We start from the raw sequence: 19,942 nt of genomic DNA, 5'->3' as shown, positions 1-19,942 counted from the left end.
AGACCCCGGAAAACGCACCTTTCAAATCTATGTTGCTGTTGTGCTCTGGTGGTGAGGGCTAAATCCATTTCCAGGTCCAGTTCAATGGCTTTTTCTGAGAATATGTTTGCAAAAGTAAGTGTCTGCTTTTGTCCTTGTTCAGAGTTAGGTGGGTGTCTTTTAGGGCCATGCACATGTGTTGTAGAGGGTCATGCGGCTCCTGTGTACTGCCAAATGCAAGATGCTCCTGCGTACTTCCAAATGCAAGATGACATCACTATAATTTAAGCAATTGGGAAAATGCGAAATTATTTTGAGGATTTTTTGGGAGATTTCTCCACTGCTGAGGATAGTCCAAATGCAAGCTGTTTGTAGCAGTATGATCCCACGTGTGTGACAACAGTCACAATGTTACATGATTCTGGTCATAGTTCTAGCTGGTGGTAACTTTTGTTAACCTTTGTTAGGGTCCAGTTTGGAGTATACTTTTCTTCATTTAATAAATAAATGATATCTGAGATCTTTGGGTCATGATGCCTCACACTCCGAAAGGCTTGGTTGGGAAGTATCATTTCAGATGCAAACTTGTTGCTGCAACCCTATTTTGGGAACAGAGATGATCGACAAAGCCCACAAGTTGGGACCCATAGCTGAATATGTGATATCTTTTTTCCATGAGGTGTCACAGTTCATTCTCTATTTTTAGTTGTATTTTGAAAGGTCATCAGCTAAATGCTTATGCCATGTGTTTCCCTGGCTGATCAATGTGCAGTTTCAATGGGAATTGCTTCATCTTACTTAAACACTTAAAGACTGAGGGGAGTAGCTTGTCAATTTTGTCCTTGGTGTCTCAGAAGTGGTTGGCCAATACGCGATAACGTTTTTGCAGCTGAATGTGCAGCCATTTTGGATCGTGGCTACAATCACATGAAGTAAGATTTTTTGGTGAATGGGATTTGCAGTTGCATGGGGCCAAGAACATGCCATAGCATGTGAATGGCTTGTGTGATCAAAATTGAAATATGTCGATATCTGGCTTGAGCAGCTTTGGTGAATATGTCAGTCTGAGATAATTGTATTGTACTATAACGTTGACCATCACTCCTGTCATGTTATGTTATGTTAGATAATTTTTTGAAGCGCACAGTTGCCCAAAGGGATCATGACTCTAGAGAGGGAGGAGCCCAGAGACCAAAACAAAGGAAAAGCAACATCACAGAATCAGATCAGAAATGTTTTAAGAACCTTTCAGAAAGAGAGATGTTATGTTAGATAATTTTATGAAGCGCACGGTTGCCCAAAGGGATCATGACTCTAGAGAGGGAGGAGCCCAGAGACCAAAACAATGGAAAAGCAACATCACAGAATCAGAACAGAAATGTTTTAAGAACCTTTCAGAAAGAGAGATGGTTAGGCAATGACTTCAGTGAGAGGGGGAGTGTGTCCCAGAGCTGAGCACCAGATATGGAGAAAGCATGGCCCCCCACCGGTATGTGCCGAAAGGATGGCACAGAAAGCAGCCCAGAGGCAGCACACCTCAGGGGCGATTGGGAACATAGAGCGTACACTTAGTGCGCAGATATTCCGCTCCCTGGTCATAAAGAGCGTGGTGCACAATACATAGAGACTTGAACTGAATGCGCTTAGCCACCGGAGCCAGTGCAGGGAGCGTAGCACAGGGGTAATATGGGCCCATAGGGGTACCCAGTTGCCATACGCGCCTCCATGTTTTGGAGACGTTGCAGCCGACCTACCAAGCCCTTAATTTAAGTTTAGCAGGAGCATTCAGTGATGATTTGTTTTCAAAGATGAATACATTTCCTTTTTTCCTGTCTTCCCTTGATGAGGAGCTGCATTCGTTATCTGACAGTGTTATGGCATGCCAATAGCATAGTCACCTCTGCTATTTGTATGTTTGTCTCCATTTCAGTGATTCACAGTGTGGTTGGGAAAATTCTTCTTTCTCTTGATCAACTTCTGAATCTTTCTTCTCTTGACAATGGTGTGCAGTGTTCCATCCTATGTTGACTTTTCTCTTAATAGGACGTAGGCTCGGTGGGTCTGTATGCATGTCATACAGCCATAAAGTGATTTTCCATTCCACATGCAGTGAATAACCGGCCAATGGCTGTTCATTTTCCTCCTGGGGAAAATCATGTCCGCTCTTGTAAACTGTTTTCCAACTGCTGGTGCTGGAGTTGAGGCAATTTGGTGAACCTGAGCAATGATAGTAGGGTTGATTTAAATTTTATACATGGATTCTAGTTGCTTCTCTTTTACCTACGCAGTCCTTGCCGCAGTAAATACTTCCTCTAACAAGTGTGTTTTTTTCAATAGTTACTTACGAAATGTTGATGAGTCACACCCCGTGATTACCTGCACTGTTATCACTTCTTCATTTGAGTATTAATGGAAGTTGCAGTTTTTTACTCTTGTTCTCAAATGAATCATAACATTGATTCCTGTCTTGTGGTGTGAACAATATGACATTCGTAATAAACATTGGCATGTGGTGCAAACGTTGTCATTAGGTTCTGCTTGAGGACTTGAAAGTAGCAATTTCTACCTCTGGCAGGTCATAGATTATGTCTCGAACCTGAGGGCCTTCCCATGTTTGTTTTCATTCGGTCCTATTCCTTCAGCATATAATTCGAAATATTTCATCCGCGTAGACCATCTGCCCCCGAGGTTGCTGGTCAGTCAGGTCAAATAGGAGATGTGCCCGCAGCACCAGTGCTTTGTGGCATACGTGATGCATCAACATCAGAGGGATGATGTGGCTAGTGAATTATATTACTTCTTTTGACATGTTGTCTGTGTTTTATGATGCTTGTGCTTAACTTGTTTGCTCTGTTATTGACTGCATTGTGTGGTTGAAACAGAATGGTGTGCTGCCTTGGTATCTTTCTGTTTTATATTTCAAATCAGTTACTTTGCGTTTAACTAGAAATTCTCATGCACACTTGTAGGTAAGGGAATGGAGAGTATTGAGAGTGTTGTCATGCCACCGTCACCCACCTTCACTCACGAACCCGTAAACAGATCACCTAGATGCGAGAGTTGCTTGCTTGCATTAGGAGAGCTTTTTCTGCATTTGACAGGGCCCATCACGTGCAGTGGGGGGTGCAGAGTCTTGACAAGTTTGTCAACTATAGTTCACAATTCTTACTCATCACTACTTAGCAGTTCGTGTATCAGCTGTTCCTGTGAGCAGCATTCAGTGCAGCTCTGCCTTGCATTAGTCCTGCCTTTTCATGTGCTTGGGAGGTACTGTATTAGGCCAGGAATAGAAGTGTTCCACACAGCACCACCAATGAGGAGAGCAGATACAGGTGGGTCCATGTACCTATGTTGCCAGCCTAATAATCTGACCCCCTAGTTGTATCACACACACATATAACTACTCACTCAGTAATGAGAGTTGGGATCCCATGCATTTCAGAACATTCTGGTTAGTCTCCAACCACAACAACTGCTGCCTCCACCTCTTCCCTTTTTTGGTCACTTCCTCTTTCCTCTTGTCCTAGCTTTTTGCCCACCTCCTTCCACAATGATTAGATGCTCTAGACTGGACACTAGATGGTTGGCATGCATTACCACGGTATGTTTATTATTATTATTTATTAGTGTTGTTGGTTAGTTAAAACCATTAACACAAAATATAGACATCATTAAAAAAACAATTTCATCACACATAAAAACATGTTTTTCCAATATCATCAATATTTGAAGAATAGGTTAATACAATTTTTTTAAATGTCTTGCCACATATAAAAAATTGTTACACTCACTACACGAAGGTGCCAGCATAGATGTTACTCAAAAATATATCAGAATGAATAAAATACAAATCATAATTCAATCTGCCATATCCCTTCAAATATAGGTAATTTACCATTTTACAATTAGTCAATAAATGTCTTGATGTCTTGATTGTTAGACCACACAACCTGCATAATCCTTCCACCACTGGTATGTCAAAACAAGGACCTATGCTAGCTAGTGTTGGTAATAGACCAACAGGCCGATTCATGGAATAATTAGCGCGGCGCAAGTGGGCAAAAACGTGCGAATCGCAGTGGAATAGCGAAAATCGCAGTGCAAGTGCGAAAATCGCACGAAAAGCAGCGCACGTCGATTCATGGAAGTCCGTGCGCGAGAAAACCAGCGGATGTGCGATAAAAAAGTGCGCCGCGCACGTTGGCGCACAGGCCATCTAACAGCGTGCGCCAGGTCACAGCGAAAATCGCACAGGCCACAGCGAAATTCGCACATAGCGCGGCGCACGCAACAAAAGTAGGCGGAACACGGGCGTAACACTCGGAATGGGGAACAACTTGCAAAAACGTGGGTGTCACGGGGGAAGTACAGGGCACAAGTACGCGGAACGCCCACACGCTCGCCTACAACACGTATTCATGGAATAGAATAGGGCAAAAAAGCGCACGCTCAAACCAGCGCACAGGCACAAACACGACCGCCACAAGAAAGCAGGCGGTAGCGTCTCTGCGGCTGTAAGAAATGTGCGCCAAAAGGTGCGCCAACAAATAGCACCTATATAATGCCATGATGAATGTCCTATACTGTGGCCCTCCAGGACAAATGACGTGCAAAGGGGTACCCACAAACACCCGCTGACAAAAAATACGTGTGCGTGTATACCGGGGTGCGCGGGAAGTCTCACACGCGATCGGGCCTGGGGGAGCGGGCTACGTGTATTACAGGGGTTTGCGTGAAGTTTCTCACGCGATCGGGCCTGGGGGAGCGGGCTACGTGTATTACAGGGGTTCGCGTGAAGTTTTTCACGCGATCGGGCCTGGGGGAGCGGGCTACGTGTATTACAGGGCTTCGCGTGAAGTTTCTCACGCGATCGGGCCTGGGGGAGCGGGCTACGTGTATTTCAGGGGTTCGCGTGAAGTTTTTCACGCGATCGGGCCTGGGGGAGCGGGCTACGTGTATTACAGGGGTTCGCGTGAAGTTTTTCACGCGATCGGGCCTGGGGGAGCGGGCTACGTGTATTACAGGGGTTCGCGTGAAGTTTTTCACGCGATCGGGCCTGGGGGAGCGGGCTACGTGTACTTCAGGGGTTCGCGTGAAGTTTTTCACGCGATTAGCCAGGGTACGTGTATTTCAGGGGTGCGCGGGAAGTTCCACACGCGAATATCCTGGGCGCATGTATTTCAGGGGTGCGCGGGAAGTTCCACACGCGATTAGGCTGGGTGGGTCACAGGTGTTCCCTGTACACCCTCGACGGCCCCTGCAGGCAGCCCACAAAACAGGGGACTACCCTGCGCACCTGCTCATGTCCCCCTGCACCCCCAGCAGTGCAGGGGCAGCCTCCACCAGGCCCCCACCCATGTCTCCCACCACCCCCACCCCCCAGCAGTGCAGGGGCACCCTCCACCAGGCCCCCACTCATGTCTCCCACCACCCCCAGCCCCCAGCATCCAGGGGCAGCCTCCACCAGGCCCCCACTCATGTCTCCCACCACCCCCACCCCCCAGCATCCAGGGGCACCCTCCACCAGGCCCCCACTCATGTCTCCCACCACCCCCACCCCCCAGCATCCAGGGGCACCCTCCACCAGGCCCCCACTCATGTCTCCCACCACCCCCACCCCCCAGCAGTGCAGGGGCACCCTCCACCAGGCCCCCACCCATGTCTCCCACCACCCCCACCCCCCAGCCACCAGGGGCAGCCTCCACCAGGCCCCCACTCATGTCTCCCACCACCCCCACCCCCCACCATCCAGGGGCACCCTCCCCCAGGCCCCCACTCATGTCTCCCACCCCCCCACCCCCCACCATCCAGGGGCACCCTCCACCAGGCCCCCACTCATGTCTCCCAGCGTGCTACGTGTATTTCAGGGGTGCGCGGGAAGTTCCACACGCGAATAGCCTGGGCGCGTGTATTTCAGGGGTGCGCGGGAAGTTCCACATGCGAATAGCCTGGGCGCGTGTATTTCAGGGGTGCGTGGGAAGTTCCACACGCGAATAGCCTGGGCGCGTGTATTTCAGGGGTTCGCGTGAAGTTATTCACGTGATCGGGCCTGGGGGAGCGGGGTACCATTCACCGTCTGCCTTGCGTGTAGAAGAACGCGTAGCCAACACCCGCTGTGAAGTAATAGCGTGTGAACCCCAACGGATGGAAAACACACGCACCGCACGAAAAGCACGTACAGAACATAAAGGCACGCGGGATCACCAAGCCCTGCCAGTGCAACGCCCGTGCGCAAAACGTCACAGACGCACTAACGCTATAAGGGCCTTTGGTCCAATGAAATCACGTACGCGTGCTGACGCGCTTACGCGCTAAGGGCCTTTCCTCGATTTTCACGCTGACGTGCAGGATTTTCACGTGCCAAATCACTCCGTATCAAGCTGGCCACGCGAAAACACACGGAAGACCACGCTCCTGCCCAGAAGGCCGAATTACTGCCCCCCAGTGCCCCGAGCAGCCTCCCACGTGCCATCTGCTGCTGCCTGCCTGCCTGCCTGCCTGCTGCCACCGTGCCCTGCCATTTGGTGCCTGCACATCAGCCATCTGCAGGTGTCCAGTTGCTGTGTCCACCCCTGCTGGAACAGAAGACTCCCGACTCGGATAACATCGCTCCACAGCCCAGCCCCAGGACCCAGTTGCCCACCCACTCCTGCCCCTGGGGTTGCCATGTCGGGCACATCAACATCTGGCAACAGTGGCAACCCCCAGCCAGAGGGGCAGAGGGGCACCAGCTTCACTGCCACCGAAGTTGGTGTCCTGGTGGAGCAAGTCCTGGGGCAGTATGATGCCCTCTTCGGATCGTCCTGCGCCAACAAGGAAGGACGGGACAGGATCTGGGCCGACTGTGTGGTTGCCATCAACGCGGAGGGGGTGGCAACCCGCACCATCCAGAAGGTCAAGAAGCGCTGGGAAGACTTGAGGTCCAGGACCCTCATGAAGGCCCGGCGCCTCGTGGAGGGGGGCCGGGGCCGCATGAGTTCCATCCAGTTGAGGGTCCTGGAACGTGCACACCCAGCGCTCCACGCCCAGGTCCTTGAGAGGGAGACCCGTCTGGAGTTGAGCGTTAAGTGGCCAAGCATTGCTGTGTGAGACAGGGCATGTTGCAGTGTGCTGGTTGTCTGATACTTGCCTGCATGTGTGACATAGGCCATGTACGCATGTATGTGTGCAGGGACATCATGGGAATGCATGTGCGACCTGTAATGTGTGAACCGCACGGTTGTTGCATGTGTTTGAATGCGACATGGGGAGCCCTGTGCAGATTGCACACATGAGAGCATGGCAGTCTCTGTTCCTGGACATGGGTGGGGGCGAGGGATGGGTGCTAATGCCAGATACATATGTGGTATCCATGTCTGTGTGCCTGACCTGCGTGTCTGTGACTTGTGAGTGCCATGGATGCATGACACATGTCTGTGACAATGTACAGATTCACTGATGCAGCCTAGTCATCCTTGTATGCACTGTGATTGGGGTGTACGGGGCCAGATGGATGTGACTGAGGTGAAGTGTGTGCATGTGATAGGCATGACCCATGATGCATGTGAGTCCCATTACATTGTATGATTCGAGAGTCCATTGGACATGCATTGAAATATCCATAGCACGCACCATGACTGTCACTGTGTGTGTTTTGCCTGGACTGACACATGTGTTGTGGTGTGACATGATGGAAGTGTACTTTGACAGTGGCACTCATCTGCTATTGCTTCCTGTCTAGGGGACCATTGTACAGTACCCTGATGCTTGTGTTCTATGTCTCCCTCTACGCAGCGGCTAGTGAAGGAGAGGGCGGAGACGGCGCTGTGGAGCAAGGCGGCGGGGATGCCCCCACGGCTGCAGCGGAAGGGGTGGGTGAGCCCCCACAGGGGCCTGCTACGGCGGTAGACGGCGAGGAGCCATCCAGGTTGGTGGTTTCCACAGAGGAGGAGGAGGCCGCCACTGAGGCGCACATGGGGCCTGGTGGGGGCATCCCTGCTGGTGCAAGTGGTGCAGTCCAGGGGCAGGGGCAGGAGGCAGCACAGGTCACCGTGGAGGGGCCTGTGCATGTCGCTGTGCCTGTACCTGTGGGTGCACCACCTTGCACCAGCAGGGATGCCCCGTCTCAGGCCCGTCCGCAGGTAGAGGGGATGTCCATGTCATCTGACTCCCCTCCACCTGCGGACGAGGGGACCCCTGGCCGTGTGGAGAAGGTCCTGATTGGGGTCGCGATGCGCACGGCTGTGATTCGTGATGCCGTGCGTGCTTCCCAGGAGGAGCACGCACGTCATCACGAAGAGCACCGTGCCGACGTGGCCCAATTGGGATCGGCCATGTTCGGGGGTTTCCTGCATGTGTCGGCCAATCTGGCGGCCCTCTCCTCCTCTGTGGAGACTATACGCCAGTCGTTCTCCTTGCCGTCTTCCGGCCCAGATGCCACCAGGGCCCTCTGTGGACCTGCCCTGACCAATGCAGCCAGCTCGGTGGGGATCCCATCCCTGCCACAGTCGGGAGTCAGAGGTCCAGCAGCGGTGGACAACACAGCAACTGGACCCCAGCAGATGGAGGATGTGACAGCATCATCAGGCAGGGCACGTGCACAATGGCGTCGGTGGTTTCCATCATCCTGGATGCCGTCGTGCTGGCAGAGGCAGTGGCGTCGGAGGCAGCAGCAGGCTCGACGTGGGAGGCATCATGGCTCGGGGCCATCAAGATCAGAGGGGCAGGCATCGGCCGGAGGGCAGGAGAACGCTGGGATGGTAGTGTCTTCCATGTGGGAGCAGTTGGTCCAGCGGATAGGTGCGGAGCGGCAGCGGGCGGAAGAGGAGCGGCTCACCATGGTCAGGGCGGAGTTCTCCATGCGTCGGGCGTTGAGGCGGGCTGAGTGCCTCGAGGAAGCTCGCAGGGAGTTTGAGGTGAACATGGGGTTATCCCTGCGAGACCTCGGGGCCAGGACAGAGTCCCGCCTCCAGGACATCGACATGGAGTTCGATGATGCCCTGGCCGGCAACATCACAGAGTGAGCCGCAGGACTTGCCCGCTGCCATTGTATATAGTTATATAGTTAGTGGTAGTTTTCCTATAAATTTTATTTTTTTTTATTTGGTTGCGATTGGACAATGCGCCACTTTTTTGTATATAGTTCAGTTTTTAGTTAGTTGACATAGTTAGGTTTCATTTGGTTGGGCTCATGGACCCGCGATTGTCTTGTAAATAGTTATTCTATGGATTTTTTGATTTCTTGGATTTTTTTCATGGACATTCATCTTCTTTTTGTTGTTTTGCTTTGTGGTTTTTCTAATTTCATTTCCATTCAAGTTGATTTTCAATACATTTTTATTTTCATCCTTCAATGTGTTGTATCATCTCATTGCTTTCATGCATGTCATGTTGGGTGTTTTAACATTCACTTGCAGCCATTGTGTGTGACAGACATGTGTTCATTTGCATTATTTACATTGGGTGTGTAACATGTAATTGCCTTTGATATGTGGGTGGATGTGATAGTTGGTTGGGCCTTTTGGCAGGGGAGGATGGCCATTACGGACATGATTGGGGATTGTTGGGACCCAGGTGCAGGGGGGCATGGATGGGACATGGGCGAGGGCCTGCTGGCAGGTGCCCCACAGTGCTGGGGGACATGAGTTGGACATGGGTGGGGGCCTGCTGGCAGGTGCCCCACAGTGCTGGGGGGTGGGGGTGGTGGGGGACATGAGTTGGACATGGGTGGGGGCCTGCTGGCAGGTGCCCCACAGTGCTGGGGGGTGGGGGTGGTGGGGGACATGAGTTGGACATGGGTGGGGGCCTGCTGGCAGGTGCCCCACAGTGCTGGGGGGTGGGGGTGGTGGGAGACATGGGTGGGGTCCTGGTGGAGGCTGCCCCTGCACTGCTGGGGGGTGGGGGTGCAGGGGGACATGAGCAGGTGTGCAGGGTAGTCCCCTGTTTTGTGGGCTGCCTGCAGGGGCCGTCGAGGGTGTACAGGGAACACCTGTGAGGACCCACCCAGCCTAATCGCGTGTGGAACTTCCCGCGCACCCCTGAAATACACGCGCCCAGGCTATTCGCGTGTGGAACTTCCCGCGCACCCCTGAAATACACGCGCCCAGGCTATTCGCGTGTGGAACTTCCCGCGCACCCCTGAAATACACGCGCCCTGGCTATTCGCGTGTGGAACTTCCCGCGCACCCCTGAAATACACGTACCCTGCTGAAATCGCGTGTAAAACTTCCCGCGCACCCCTGAAATACACGCGCCCAGGCTATTCGCGTGTGGAACTTCCCGCGCACCCCTGAAATACACGTACCCTGCTGAAATTGCGTGTAAAACTTCCCGCGCACCCCTGAAATACACGCGCCCAGGCTATTCGCGTGTGGAACTTCCCGCGCACCCCTGAAATACACGCGCCCAGGCTATTCGCGTGTGGAACTTCCCGCGCACCCCTGAAATACACGCGCCCAGCCTATTCGCGTGTGGAACTTCCCGCGCACCCCTGAAATACACCCGCCCAGGCTATTCGCGTGTGGAACTTCCAGCGCACCCCTGAAATACACGCGCCCAGGCTATTCGCATGTGGAACTTCCCGCGCACCCCTGAAATACACGCGCCCAGGCTATTCGCGTGTGGAACTTCCCGCGCACCCCTGAAATACACGCGCCAAGGCTATTCGCGTGTGGAACTTCCCGCGCACCCCTGAAATACACGCGCCCATCCTATTCGCGTGTGGAACTTCCCGCGCACCCCTGAAATACACGCGCCCAGGCTATTCGCGTGTGGAACTTCCCGCGCACCCCTGAAATACACGTAGCACGCTGGGAGACATGAGTTGGGGCCTGGTGGAGGGTGCCCCTGGATGGTGGGGGGTGGGGGGGGTGGGAGACATGAGTGGGGGCCTGGTGGAGGGTGCCCCTGGATGGTGGGGGGTGGGGGTGGTGGGAGACATGAGTGGGAGCCTGGTGGAGGCTGCCCCTGGTGGCTGGGGGGTGGGGGTGGTGGGAGACATGGGTGGGGGCCTGGTGGAGGGTGCCCCTGCACTGCTGGGGGGTGGGGGTGGTGGGAGACATGAGTGGTGGCCTGGTGGAGGGTGCCCCTGCACTGCTGGGGGTGGGGGTGGTGGGAGACATGGGTGGGGGCCTGGTGGAGGCTGCCCCTGCACTGCTGGGGGGTGGGGGTGCAGGGGGACATGAGCAGGTGTGCAGGGTAGTCCCCTGTTTTGTGGGCTGCCTGCAGGGGCCGTCGAGGGTGTACAGGGAACACCTGTGAGGACCCACCCAGCCTAATCGCGTGTGGAACTTCCCGCGCACCCCTGAAATACACGTACCCTGCTGAAATTGCGTGTAAAACTTCCCGCGCACCCCTGAAATACACGCGCCCAGGCTATTCGCGTGTGGAACTTCCTGCGCACCCCTGAAATACACGTACCCTGCTGAAATCGCGTGTAAAACTTCCCGCGCACCCCTGAAATACACGCGCCCAGGCTATTCGCGTGTGGAACTTCCCGCGCACCCCTGAAATACACGTACCCTGGCACCCTGGCTAATCGCGTGTATAACTTCACGCCTACCCCTGATATGCACGTTACCCGCTTTGCGTTCCTTGTTTGGCAGCCCTGTAAACTGGTCCAGGGTTAGCGCAGCCCTTTGCGATGATTTAGCGATTTTGATGGCTTTTCCTTGCGCGAGGGCGTTCTTGGGGGCGTTACTGGCGCTGCTGCAGGGTCGCTGCGATACTCTGCACCACGGCTGGTTTGGGAGCCTAAAATCCATCAATACGCTGTGCGCGGAAATCGGTTTTAGCGCACGTGCCTGGCGCAGACAATCGCATGCGGACACTCTGTGCCAGCCGCTTGCGACACTTTTCTGCGAAATTCTATGAATTACCCTGCAAGTCTAAGCTGCATGATAAATCGTCTGACTTTTGGGTTTGAAGTATGTTTGATGTAAGGACATGGAGAGCCTGTAGAAAAAAGATTGCATTGAGTATTCAGTATAGGTATGTAGACTAGATAATTTAAAAGTTCTCATATGTCTGTCCCGTATTGCTGATTTTTTCTTAACTTCCCTTTCTATTAGAGACGAATTTTCAAATTCTATAGTGTTGCAACCAATTCTAGTTAAAAAATCTAGAATCTCCACCATCCATTGTCTAAATGATCGGGAAGGTGTATTTACATCCATTTGGTTATAAAAATTAGAGTAGGTAGAGTTATGCTTGTCAAAGTCTCCATGACTTTTAAAAAAGAAAAGCAATTTGAGACCATTTTAGGATTTTGTAAGGATATTAAACCTAGTTCACAGCAAATCAACTCCACCAGCACCCCATTAAGGAGACCAAGTGCACTTTTCCATTCACAATATGTTTATGGTTTGAAACAGCAACCTTTCTTCTAATACCCCTCCCGCACTCCAAGTGTGCTTCTTCCCAGCCTTGCCACACCTGTACAGTGTGGGAGCTGAGGAACATGGGTGAGGAGAGTGAGAACTATGCATGCATGAAAGTGTGAGGTCTGAGAGAAGGAGCCAGCGTGCAGTATGTAAGAAGGAACCAAAGAATGACTGAAGACTTTTGATTTGTTTTTTCTGAGCAGTTACCCATGTGAGCCATACCAGCATAACTATATAATTACATATTGAATTATCAAAGTAGCAACAAGCTTCCTGGGTGTGATCCACTACCCATATCTGCATGTCTCACTCCAGCGACTCCCTCACTATCTCCTACTGCCCTCGGTATTTGCTGCTTAGTGATAACTAGGTAATTGTAGTAAAGTGCAAGGAATTAGCGTTACATTCCCTTACATTACTGCAGTCACATGGCTCTCTGCCAAACAAATGGGCCCAGTAGCATGGCATCCCGCATTCCTGACTTACTTGGAGGCACATATAGACTGGACTTTCTTGCAAACTTTCAGAGGACACTGTGGAAGCTCAAGGAACAGAGGGCCAACCTCTCTTTGCCATAACGCCTACCTCCCACCTTTCTGATGTTGATGACATTGATGATGTATTCCTAGAAGCTCCTACTCATATCAAACAAGGGTTCCGAAAAAAGATGAAGGTAGTATTGGAGCGTCAGAACCTCTATATTCGGTTACAAGCTGTCGTATAGCCCATCAATTAATTTATATGTATTGTAATGTGAAGTTGTGGTATAGAGCGCCCTTATGCTATGTGTGTTGACCTTGATGCCCATGGCTCTTTAAGAAAACAGGGATGGGGAGGTTTTGTAGTGGGATAGCAGGAATGGCAAATGCAAAACCTATGCCGTTGATGGGTGCAAATTGCAAGTACCCGTGATCTGACTGCTGTTTTGATTCCATGGGAATAACAGAGAAACTATGGACTATGTTATTTTGAGCGGTGAGCCCAAGATTGTATAGACTATGCTTTTGGTATAGTTAGCGCTGAGGTGGGGGCGTGTGGTAGGGCTAGAGAGGAGAGATTAGCCAAAGCGTAAATAATGCTTATGTGGTAGTGGCTAGACCTGTGGTGGCCATGTGTAGGGGCTTTCAGGTGTGTAATGTAAGGAGGTAGAATATTTTAACAGTGAGTCAATTGGTTGGGGAAAAAAGGGCAGTACTGAAAGTCGCGGGATAAGTGGTGAGGTAAAGAAGCATTGGGCATCAGTCAGTAGAGAGGCAATAGTTTGCATTTGGGAACATGTTTAAGACAGTCTATTCGATGTTTGTCTAGGAATTGTTTCAATTATGTATTTGATTTGTGTGTTAGGTCTAGATGAGCCTGTTATGCAATGGTGTCTGTTGATGGGTTGCGCCTGGGATTCTAGTGTTTAATGTGGACAGTTTCAATGTATAGCCCTGTTATATAAAGCCTGATGTTCTGGGTTGTGTAATATGCAATTGAGAGTGCTAGTTCTGCTGTCTAAAGCCTGATGATGTGAGGTGCAATATGTGTCTTTTCGGGTAATAGTTTTGCTGTCAGGTAAGGTGCTTCATGTGCAAATTAGGGGGATAGCTTGCTGTATTAAATATGGCCATGCATGATGCTTAAGGTTATGTTGTTATTTTATGGGGATTCATAGCACCCTGCAATGTACTGTGAGTGTGTTACATGAACTGGAAAGCACACTCGTCGTCAGAGGTGTCAGTGATCACAGTTCCATGACAAGCTAATCGTACATTGCTACAACTCCAAAATATAAGATGCACTGTGAAAGAACAGTGATCAGCATTGCCAAAATTGTTGACGATTCAATTAGCTGTGTGCACAAAGCTAGGAAACAAGTGTGCACCCTAACTGGGAGTCACTTTGAGGGTAACAGCAGACAAGAGGACATAGGAGCACTGTTCTAGGGCTGATGCTGCTGGAAGATATGACAGGTATGGCAGATGCAGAGGCATGTTATGTGAATGCTACTCCAGAAAGTCATCCTTCATTCTTGGGTGGAATGAACACCACTTGCTCTGCATCAGGCTAGATTTGTGTGGCACCTTTCCAGTGCCCTCTTTTCACATGTGTTCATGTACTGGTCCGCTTCAGCAGCATGCTCTCAAATCGTACGTGCACAAAATTATGCTACTACAAGAGGCTGTTGCTATTAAACAAAAGGATTATCCAGTCCCTCTGAAAGTTCTGCAAAATCTCTGTGACTTACTTAACAGACTGAACACTGAATACATCATTGAACCTATGGAAGCAACAGTATAGCTAAGCACACTTGTATTAAACAGGAAAGCCAAAGCGCAAGGCCTTGGAATTTGCATAGAGCTCAGAGGTCTGAAAGACATCATTACAGACTGTCACCCACTACCAAATATCGTTCACTGGTCATTCTAGTCAAGGATGTCAAATATGACTTCAAATTCGATTGAAAGTGCACCTTCATGCTGATTCCAAATCACATGTAGCACATGTTAGCTATTAATGTGTCTTTCAATAAACTTGCAAGGACTTTCATATACTGTCTGCGGCATCCACTTTTTCAAAGCCTTGTGACACATCCATTAAAGGTCATACTTAACTCATATAAGTAGAACAACATGTTGGTGCATGTCAACTTGTAGAAAACACATATTGACTGTCTGGATCTAGAGCAACAGGAAATAAAAGAGACGTTGCAGAGAGGGAAAATACAGAAGACACTTCCTGCAATCACAGAAAGAATACCTGGTCCATATCATATTGGAACAGAGTGAAGCAAAACAATTCCCCTTTGCCACAACCAAAGATTTGCTTTGTTCTTGGGCCTTTGCAAAGACAGAAAGACGTATTAGATATATTTTCTGGAGGAGTTACACCTAATCTTGGTGTGTTTTATTATTGTAATATATAGTGGTATCTTATTGTGGTATATTATTATTGTAGTGATGCATTGGTGGCTTTCCTATTTATAGTGGTAACACTCCCCTCAGAATCTATCCTAACACCTGTCCTTTATTCCAGGGTTTCTCCAAATACCAGTCACTGGACTTAATACACTTGGCTTGGGCGGTAAATTGATCATTCAGCAACTTATCTACAATGCTGAAAAATGCCCTGAGTGCAGATCTGCACAGATATAAACATGTGCAACGAAATACTACACACTTGCTCACTTTCTATCTATAGAATTCACATGCAATCATCCCCATAAAAATATTCACTGTTGCATACTTTTCTGTGGATGCATATTAAATAGAATAACCAGAGGTCACAAAATGCATCGGGACATGAAGTAATTATACTGTGCCTTTAATATGACAGATAAACTTACCAATTACACTTGGTAACAGCTCTGCAATGAGCACATTTGTTAGTGAGAACATGAGAAAAAGAAATGATTACTAACGGCACATCTCAAGAATAAAATGAACTGATTTCAATGGTGTGAGAAAAAACTGAAGTACTTGGGAGTTTGGTTGACTCCGGGTGTAAGTGATATGGTTGAGGAGAACATGGGTATGGTTTGTAGGGAGCTGAAATGGAACGTCCAAAGGTGGTCGGTTTTGCATCTATCTCTGTGGGGTAAGGTGAATGCGCTCAAGATGAATGCTGTGCCAAAAATCAATTATATTCGGAGTATGCTTTCCCTGAAAATTGGTCAATGTTATTGGAAGTTGATTGATACCAATCTACAGTCCTTTCTTTGGGATGAGAAACTGCCAAGACTGAAGCTTTGGAAGCTCCAGCTTCCGGTCGAGAAGGGGGGGCTAGGTGTACCAAATTTTAGGGCATATCATTTGGCCTTCTCTTGCCAATTTTTTCTTCCCTTTTTGAAGGAATCTCCTAGTGAGTGGGCTATGGCTGAGACAAGTGTGATGGGCCCACTCACCCCAAGAGCGATATTCACGACTGTTGGCAAACACGGTAGGAGATGTCACTTGACTGAGTTTCTTAGAGATGTCTGGAAGAATATCTATGAGATGTGTGGCTCGGTTGCTCTGAAATCACCTGAGGCATCGATTTGGCTGAATAAAGCTATAACGGACAACGGCAAGGTGTTGTTTTGGCCAGAGTGTTTTCTTGGAGTGATTCAATGGATTAGTCATGTTTTTAAAAATGAGAAATGGATTGACTTTACTGAGCTAAGTGCTACTTTTACTGTTGAAAATATTTGTATCTCGGACTTCAGGAAATTGAAGAGATGTATTGGTGAAGTGGATTGTGACAGGGATGCTAATGTTGAACTTTTCACTACTGGTGTTCAGTCACTTGCAAATAGGGTTTATCATGAAATTGTATCGAATTATAAACAGAATACCGAATTACTTAATGAATGGAGCAGAAGAGTCAGTTGTGAAATCACTTCTGACCTATGGCTTGTGATGTGTGTGAACGTGAAGCTTTGCTCGATAAATTTGACTGAACGTTCAAGACAAATTAAAATTCTCAATAGAGTTTTTTGGAGCCCGGAAAAGCTTAAAAATAGAGGTTTGTGTGATGCAGATATTAGTTGGTGTTGCTGGAGTGAGAAAGGCAGTATGGAACATCTTCTGTGGGACTGTGTGAGGGTTTGTGGGTTTTGGCATGAGGTTTGTATTCTTTGTCTCAGGGTTTTCAACCAAAATATTGACTTGAATTTTAAAAGAATGGTGCTAGGCTGCAATGATTTGCTTGAAGACCTTTCACTGTCAGAAAATAACTTTTTGTTCAGAGCTACTTCTATTTGCAAAAAAACATTTTGAGGAGCTGTAAATCTCGTGACTCACCAATTTTGGAGGATTGGATTACAGAAATGAACTGCTTAGTGAATATTGAGAAATGTATTTACAAAAAAATGGGAAAATTGAGTTTACATGCAAAGGTCTGGGGAGCCTTTTGAGTAGGTACTAGTTCACCTTGAAGATTGTATATTGATGTCTTCTTTTTGTTTTTCCTTTTGTTTCTGTTCCTGCATTTTTTGTATCCTTTATGCTATGTTATGAGACTTTGTGATTTATTGCCGATTCTTGATCTAATTACAAAAATTTTAAATAAAGAATTAAAAAAATCAAATAAAAAAAAGAATAGAATGAACTGTAATCAGTCCTGTTAACCCAACCGTGGAGTACCTGAATTACACTTTGTGAATATCCAACTATAAAAAACAGAACCTGGTAAATTCAGAATTGCATTCACTGTTGACATTAAAATATTGCACATGAAATTAGTCCTCCCTGACTGACTAACAAACAGGCACTTCAAGCACCACCTCACTAAAAAAACATAATTACCTAGAAATTGATGAGATTCTTGGCACTGCTGACTGTGGAAAACCCCTCTCTCTTTGCCGTCATGGATAAGGAAGGTCGCGCTCCCAGCACTGACTCAGCCCAGTTCCCGGCAGATGATCCCTGCTTCCCAAGTCACTCCTACACATCCGTCTGCAAGTCTCCCAGGAAGCTTCTGAACATCTGATCTGCACGCCCTCTCCCAACTCCTTAAAAACCCTCCCACAGCCACTCAAACCAAATCCTTCCCCTTTGACTAGATCATGTCAGAATGCCAATCCCACTCACTACAATGGAATCATCTTCTCCTTCCTGCACACACAATGAGGTTGTTCTTTAACAGCATAACTTCCTATTTTGCAGCAGGCAAAAATTCCACTGCTATGCTGCGTGTTTAATAAATCTCATTGAATAATCCCACATGCATTTAAAATTTGGATTCAGAACATTTATTCCGATGTAAACTAATTTGCACTCCATGTTAAGGATATGGGATTCAGTTTGTTGAATGGGATTCATTAAGTTAGTATGTTAATGTATATTAGTTATTAGATTTGATGCAAATTCAGCCAAATGGAACATTATCCTGAAATTAATTAATTTTAAGATGTGCTCACTGCAATGATGTGTGCATTTCAATTTGGTGCACGTGCTGGCTATTTATGATGTTTGTATTTCTACATGAACCCCCTACCACTACATATGTATAAATCCCTGTACCTCACATACTTACCCCTACAGACTACACAACCTGCAGAAGAAAGGCACCACCTTCTAAGGATACTGGCAATGCTAAGCTCCCTTCTGCTCTATAAAGCAAACAATCATGAATGCAACTTGTCTGCATTTATTTCAACTGCACTGAAGGATGATCATTTCATTGGATGCCACCGTCTATGGGCTATGAGGTGTCAAGTTGCAAAAGGACAAGCAATCCTAGTATTATGTGACCTTCGCCTCTTGATCTCTGACCAACGCAGAAATGAAATATTCAGTTCCTAATTGCAACCTGGGTATCATTTGCCAATCTAGTTCTCTCTCTCTCAATTTGCCCTCTCAATCTCTCTGTCTCTCTCTTTCTATTTCTCTCTCACACGCACATGCACACCCTGGGTATTTGTATCCTTTACCGTGGGCAAGAATCACATTGTGAGGTGTGAATTTACTAGAGCTACCCCAGCTTTTGCTGACAGCAGTAAAACCAGATGAAACACAATGAAATATTGTCATCGGTGAGATTGTGAGAGGAGGTAATGCTGTGTTTTTAATAGATACAAATAGAATGAGGGCATAAGCAAAAGAGACAAATCTTGAAGTGAGTATAGGCCCCGCCTTTGGAGGCATACATACATTTTCCTTGCATGTGTCCTGCAGGATTACTGCATCACAGTGAGGTGCTTTCCCTTCAAGGTGAGGGAGATACAGAAAAGCTCTGCAGGGGGTGCTGAGTTGGTGCTCTCAGAGGAAACAGATCATTGATTGTAATCTGAATGCAGCCCTCTTCAATGGGGAATGACATTTAGAGAGATACAATGATGGCTGTTCCTAGAAATAAGCTATTCAAAAAGGAAATAAATTAGGTTTACTTACATTGTAAGCTGGCTATGTTTCAAATTGTACAGTGTTCCATCTTAATGATCACCTGCTGGCATGTGTTGTAGTTATAGGAATGTTACAACTATCTCATTGAGGAAAGCACATTATCAAAACTCAGAGCCAAATTACCATTATCATTTATTTTCTGAAAAAAATGATATAATTCCTAGATGCATAGTCGGGCATGCTCCTATTGTACTCTTTTGAAATACCTCTATGGGGAAGGAGAAGGGAACAAATACTCCTAATGAGGATTGGCTGTTTCGCATAACACCCAAGAGCATGTTGTGAACAGTATCGAGTAATTTTTACCACAGCAAAGTCAATGCAGATTTTAAAGCAAATATTTGCTGCAAAATGCAGAGAGGAGGCTTGGGTGAGGCAATATTTATGATGGGGAGAGGGTGGGTGGGAAAATGGGGACGGTGGAAGGCGGTTACTTCAGACGGGGAGAAATAGGGTTGAGTGGAGCAATCAGAGATTTGCAACATGTTCTTTGAGGATTAGGGACTTCTGGTCCTTCTTGAACTGTAGGGTGGATGGAACCTGTCTTCCGTTGTTAACTTGTTAAAAAGGGTGCAGAGCAGGAAAAGGGTTGTTTTCTTTTCTCGTTTTTTCTCTCTTACAGTTATATATTTCCATCATAGTGACCTTATGGCTTTTGGAGAAGAACTGGTCTCCAGAGATGGTCAGCTTATCAGTCAACTAGAGTGCTGTTTTGTTTGTGATAGCTTTGTAGGCGAT

The sequence above is a fragment of the Ambystoma mexicanum genome, chromosome 11 (genome assembly GCF_040938575.1).
Source record: "Ambystoma mexicanum isolate Mex_15411 chromosome 11, UKY_AmexF1_1, whole genome shotgun sequence".
Taxonomy (NCBI): Eukaryota; Metazoa; Chordata; class Amphibia; order Caudata; family Ambystomatidae; genus Ambystoma; species Ambystoma mexicanum.
The sequence above is the reverse complement of the archived record's forward strand: the minus strand, read 5'-3'. Positions refer to the sequence as shown.